At 44.3% G+C, this 6,114-nt stretch overlaps 1 pseudogene; it reads right to left on the bottom strand.

Annotated features, from left to right (window-relative positions):
- Positions 1-3,112: 3,112 nt before the first annotated feature.
- On the bottom strand, positions 3,113-4,965 carry LOC119280153 (annotated as a pseudogene).
- Between the last annotated feature and the right edge of the window lie 1,149 nt (positions 4,966-6,114).

The raw sequence follows: 6,114 nt of genomic DNA, 5'->3' as shown, positions 1-6,114 counted from the left end.
CTGTGTACCAGACCTGACGTATGCTTAGCAATAAGCTTGGCAGGAAGGTACCAAAGTAATCCAGGAATGGATCACTGAACAGCGGTCAAGAACATCCTGAAATACCTGAAAAGGACTAAGGATATGTTTCTCGTATATGGAGGTGACAAAGAGCTGGTCGTAAATGGTTACGTCGATGCAAGCTTTGACACTGATCCGGACGATTCTAAATCGCAAACCGGATATGTGTTTTTATTAAATGGTGGAGCTGTAAGTTGGTGCAGTTCTAAACAAAGCATCGTGGCGGGATCTACATGTGAAGCGGAGTACATAGCTGCTTCGGAAGCAGCAAATGAAGGAGTCTGGATGAAGGAGTTCATTTCCGATCTAGGTGTCATACCTAGTGCATCGGGACCAATGAAAATCTTCTGTGACAATACTGGTGCAATTGCCTTGGCAAAGGAATCCAGATTTCACAAGAGGACCAAGCACATCAAGAGACGCTTCAATTCCATTCGGGACCAAGTCCAAGTGGGAGACATAGAGATTTGCAAGATACATACGGATCTGAATGTTGCAGACCCGTTGACTAAGCCACTCTCACGAGCAAAACATGATCAGCACCAAGACTCCATGGGTGTTAGAATCATTACTATGTAATCTAGATTATTGACTCTAGTGCAAGTGGGATACTGAAGGAAATATGACCTAGAGGCAATAATAAAGTTATTATTTATTTCCTCATATCATGATAAATGTTTATTATTCATGCTAGAATTGTATTAACCGGAAACATGATACATGTGTGAATACATAGACAAACATATAGTCACTAGTATGTCTCTACTTTACTAGCTCATTAATCAAAGATGGTTATGTTTCCTAACCATAGACATGTGTTGTCATTTGATTAATGGGATCACATCATTAGAAGAATGGTATGATTGACATGACCCATTCCGTTAGCCTAGCACTTGATCGTTTAGTATATTGCTATTGCTTTCTTCATGACTTATACATGTTCCTGTAACTATGAGAAATATGCAACTCCCGTTTACGGGACGAACACTTTGGGTACTACCAAACGTCACAACGTAACTGGGTGATTATAAAGGAGTACTACAGGTGTCTCCGAAGGTACATGTTGAGTTGGCGTATTTCGAGATTAGGTTTTGTCACTCCGATTGTCGGAGAGGTATCTCTGGGCCCTCTCGGTAATGCACATCTTTATAAGCCTTGCAAGCAATGTGACCAAATGAGTTGGTTACGGAATGATGCATTACGGAACGAGTAAAGAGACTTGCCGGTAACGAGATTGAACTAGGTATTGGATACCGACGATCGAATCTCGGGCAAGTAACATACCGATGACAAAGGGAACAACGTATGTTGTTATGCGGTTTGACCGATAAAGATCTTCATAGAATATGTAGGAACCAATATGGGCATCCAGCTTCCGCTATTGGTTGTTGACCGAGAATAGTTCTAGGTCATGTCTACATAGTTCTCGAACCCGTAGGGTCCGCACGCTTAACGTTACGATGACAATTTTATTATGAGTTTATAAGTTTTGACGTAGCGAAGTTTGTTCGGAGTCCCGGATGTGATCACGGACGTAACGATGAGTCTCTAAATGGTCGAGACATAAAGATCGATATGTTGGAAGCCTACATTTGGACATCGGAATCGTTCCGGGTGAAATCAGCATTTTACCGGAGCACTGGGAGGTTACCGGGAACCCCCCCCCCCCGGGGGGGGGGGGTTATTGGGCGTACATGGGCCTCGAGGGAGAAGAGGGAAGGAGGCAGGAGGGGGTCCTTCCTAGTCCGAATAGGACGAGGGAAGGGGGGCGGCGCCCCCCCTTTCCTTCCCCTCTTCCTCCTCTTTCCCCCCTTCTCCTATTCCAACTAGGAAAGAAGGAAGTCCTACTCCCGGTGGGAGTAGGACTCACCCCTTGGCGCGCCCTCCTTGGCCGGCCGCCTCCTCCCCCCTAGCTCCTTTATATACGGGGGCGGGGGGCACCCCATAGACACACAAGTTGATCTACGGATTGTTCCTTAGCCGTGTGCAGTGCCCTCCTCCACCATATTCCACCTCGGTCATATCGTCGCGGAGTTTAGGCGAAGCCCTGCGCTGGTAGAGCATCATCATCGTCACCACGCCGTCGTGCTGACAGAGCTCATCCCCGAAGCTTTGCTGGATCGGAGCCTGGGGATCGTCATCGAGCTGAACGTGTGCTGAACTCGGAGGTGCCGTACGTTCGGTACTTGGATCAGTCGGATCGTGAAGACGTACGACTACATCAACCGCGTTGTCATAACGCTTCCGCTTACGGTCTACGAGGGTACGTCGACAACACTCTCTCCTCTCGTTGCTATGCCATCACCATGATCTTGCGTGTACGTAGGAAATTTTTTGAAATTACTACGTTCCCCAACATTGGTATGATGTTAGAAACTCATTTCATAGCCGCAGTTAATAACACTTAATTGAGCATGATGTGTCTATTTGGTAATATTCTTGTTACATTCAAATTATGGACGCTACTAGAACAAGGTATATGCATCATATGTATATAATACTTTGTTTACTGATGACCCTAACATCATTTTTTTAAACGTTATTGACTCTATAGTGTTTCCTTTTGCCGGTGCACAATCTCCCAATACTTTGAAGATTCCGAGGAGCGAGATCAGTGACTGCATAGAAGAAGATCTTGCACAAAGAGTTCCCAAGGTAACATTCCTGGACGTATGCAGCTACACCAAGATTGGCGCCCGTGCTGTGTAGCCATTTGGCAAGAACTGCAAAACCCTTGTCAGACTTCGGTGAGTCATGCAACCTCTAGATGTCGTTGCGAAGGTTTGCCAGAATGACGACGCCCATGCTACTGCTAGAAATATTCCAAAGCTCCACCACCTCTAGATTGGAAACATGCTCATTAAGACTAAGGTAATTTAGAAGATCGCCTCTGAGTGCCATGACCTCAAGTTCTAAGATTTGTGCGGTTATCGGGACGTTGAAGATAAGCTCTTGCAAGATAGTTTCCTGGGCTGAAAACCATCGGCCCCTGTGTGGTGACAGCTATCAGAATCGCTTTAGGGAGGATTGTACCGATGACTCGGATTATGACTACATCTACTCATGCAAAAGTTCATGGACATCATGAGTATTCATCATCCGAGTCATCGGTGCACTCCTCGCAGATGTGGTTCTCATAGCAGTCGCCCATGCGGGGGCCGATGCTTTTCAGCCAAGGACTATTCTGTTGCAAGAGCGTATCGTCAACGTCCCAGCAACCACACAGATCTAAGAACTTGAGGTCAAGGCACTGGAAGGCGATCTTGACGACAACCATAGTCTTAATGAGCATGTATCCTATCTCGAGGTGGCAGAGCTTTGGCATGTTGCTTACAATAGCATGGGCCTCGTGATTCTGGCACACCTTCCCAGCGACACCTATGGTGTGCATGACTTGCCGATGTCTGACGAGGGATTTCTATTTCTTGCCAAATGCATCCAGAGCACGGGCACCAATCTTGGTGCAGCTGCTTACATCTAGGAATGTAACCCTGGACGGTCTTGGTGCAACATCTTCCACTATGCAGTCGCTGATCTCACTCCTCGGAATCTCGAAAGTATTGAGTGATTGCGCACTTCCAAAAATAACACATGGTAGGGTCAGTATGGTTTAACAAATTATAGTGGATAGTGTCATCGGTAAACAAAGTATTATATAAATGATGCATGACCCTTATTCTAGTAGGGTCGATAATTTGAATGTAACAAAAATATCTCCAAATGGACTCACCATGATCAATTAAATGATATTAACCACATCTATGAACTAAGTTTCGAACACTATCGCAATGAGAAAATAGTTTAGAGCCAAAAAGCACTGGAGCATTATAGAGTTTGGAAATGGTTGGTAATATAATTTTGAACATGTTCTTCTGCATTGATGTGTAGCATCTAGTACCTTCTTCGCAACATTTCTCACTATCTGAAAATAGATGTTTGTTTACTTGAAAACAGTCTCCTGTTAGTTTCTAAAGAATTAAATGAACAACTGATTCACTTATGGAGGATGAAGTGATGCGCACTATTTTCACATCTCAAATTCGCAGGCCTGGATGGTTTGCATGCAATTTTCTACAAGAAATATTGGCTTTTGAAGGGTCAAAAGATTACACAAGAAGTCCCCAACGTGACAAACTCGTGGCAAATAACAAAGGGGGTACAATGACACCATAGTAGACTTAATTCCGAAGATGCTTGCTAATAATCTAAAGATGATTTTACCAGAGATTATTTGACCAACCCAAATTCACTACCCAAAACTAACTTTTTGGTGATGATTAGGCACGTTTGTGATGGCCCCGAAGTCTCCTTCAGGAATGTGTGCCTGTTCGTGCCGTGGATGTTCAGCCAAGGCGAAAGGTGGTTATGTTCGTGTGGTTCTTGATAATAACCTTCAGGAACGGAATGGAACATTTGCGACGGTACTATATCCAGGTCACAAATCACTTTACACAAATTCAAGACAGTGTACATGGCTATCAGGAAGATACCTACGAGGGACCCGAAGATATTTCGCTTCGGGGGCACGTGATTTTTTCATTTGGGAAGTGAGAAGCACACTGATATTTGCTCCCCGAGGTGTTTTTCGCATGACTTGCACTGTCATCGGGAGGGTTGGGTCAAAATACCTAAAACATGATCAAGTAGTGCCCCCATTGTGCTACTAGTCCCACTCCCACGATCGGTCTACCTCCGCCGTCCAACACCGCCACTTCCCCCATATCAGCCTTCTAGTTTTGGTCTGCCGCCTCCCTCCAAATCTAGAGGTGCACACCTCACCATCGAGTGCCCCATGCCTCTGTCGTTCATGGCCACCCTCCTTGCTGGAGACATCCAGATCCGCCTCCCTGGTCGCCGACTTCCATATATGCCTCCCTCACCATGCAGAGGTGACTCCCACTCCATCCATGCCCTTTTCTCCTCTTCCCTACCCAATCTAGTTGTTATATCAAATTATTACCACGTGTTACCGGGTTACAAATAAATTTATTTCATTCTTAGTTCTGAATTTGTGACTTTATGCATCTTTATGTCAGTGCAAAGCACTTCTATATGTTGAAGAAATTCCTATTTAAGGTTGAAATTTAGTTTTCTAATCTGTGTACAGTGGTATATTTTGCCTTTTTAGTTAACAAGTTCAGTTCGTACTTCACCGATGTTAATTAATACATTGAGTAATCTTGTAGTACTTGTGAGAAATTTGCTATGTGGTATATTCAAGTTGTTAGCACAATAATGCTCTGCTAGCTTAAACTGTTTTCTGATAGTGAGAAATATTACAAACATGGTACCAGATCCTGCACTTCCGTGCGGAAGAACATGTTCAAAATTATATTACCAACCATTTCCAAACACTACAATGCTCTAGTGCTTCCCGACTCTAACCTATTTTTAGATTGCGATGATGTTAGAAAATCATTTCACAGCCGCAGTTAATAACACATAATTGAGAAGGATGTAGCCGTTCGATGATAGTTTTGTTAGATTCAAATAATGGGCACTACTAGAACAATGGTTATGCATCATATATATAATACTTTGTTTACCAATGACCCTATCAACATTTTTTTGTTAAACCTTACTGACCCTACAGTGTTTGCTTTTTCAGGTGTGCAATCTTACTTTGGACGTATGCAGTTGCACCAAGATTGGCGCCCATGCTCTGTTTACCAATGACTTCCCAAGGTTACATTCGTGGACGTATGCAGTTGCACCAAGATTGGCGCCCATGCTCTGTAGCCATTTCCCAAGAACTGCAAAACCCCTCATCATACTTCGGCGGGTCGTGCACCCAATTGATGTTGTTGGGAAGGTTTGCCAGAATGATGAGGTCCATGCTTCTGCCAGCAAAATGCCAAAGCTCCGACACCTCGAGATATGGAACATGCTCATTAAGACTAAATTGTTGTCAAGATCACCTCCGAGTGCAATAACCTCAAGTGCTTAGATCGGCGTGGTTGTTGGGATGTCGATGATAAGCTCTTGCAAGATAAGTTTCCTACACTTAAAACCCTCGGGCCCATGTGGCGACTGCTATCAGAACTGCTTCAGGGA

Source organism: Triticum dicoccoides, chromosome 3B (assembly GCF_002162155.2).
Source record: "Triticum dicoccoides isolate Atlit2015 ecotype Zavitan chromosome 3B, WEW_v2.0, whole genome shotgun sequence".
NCBI lineage: Eukaryota > Viridiplantae > Streptophyta > Magnoliopsida > Poales > Poaceae > Triticum > Triticum dicoccoides.
This window is presented reverse-complemented; position numbering and strand designations above follow the sequence as displayed.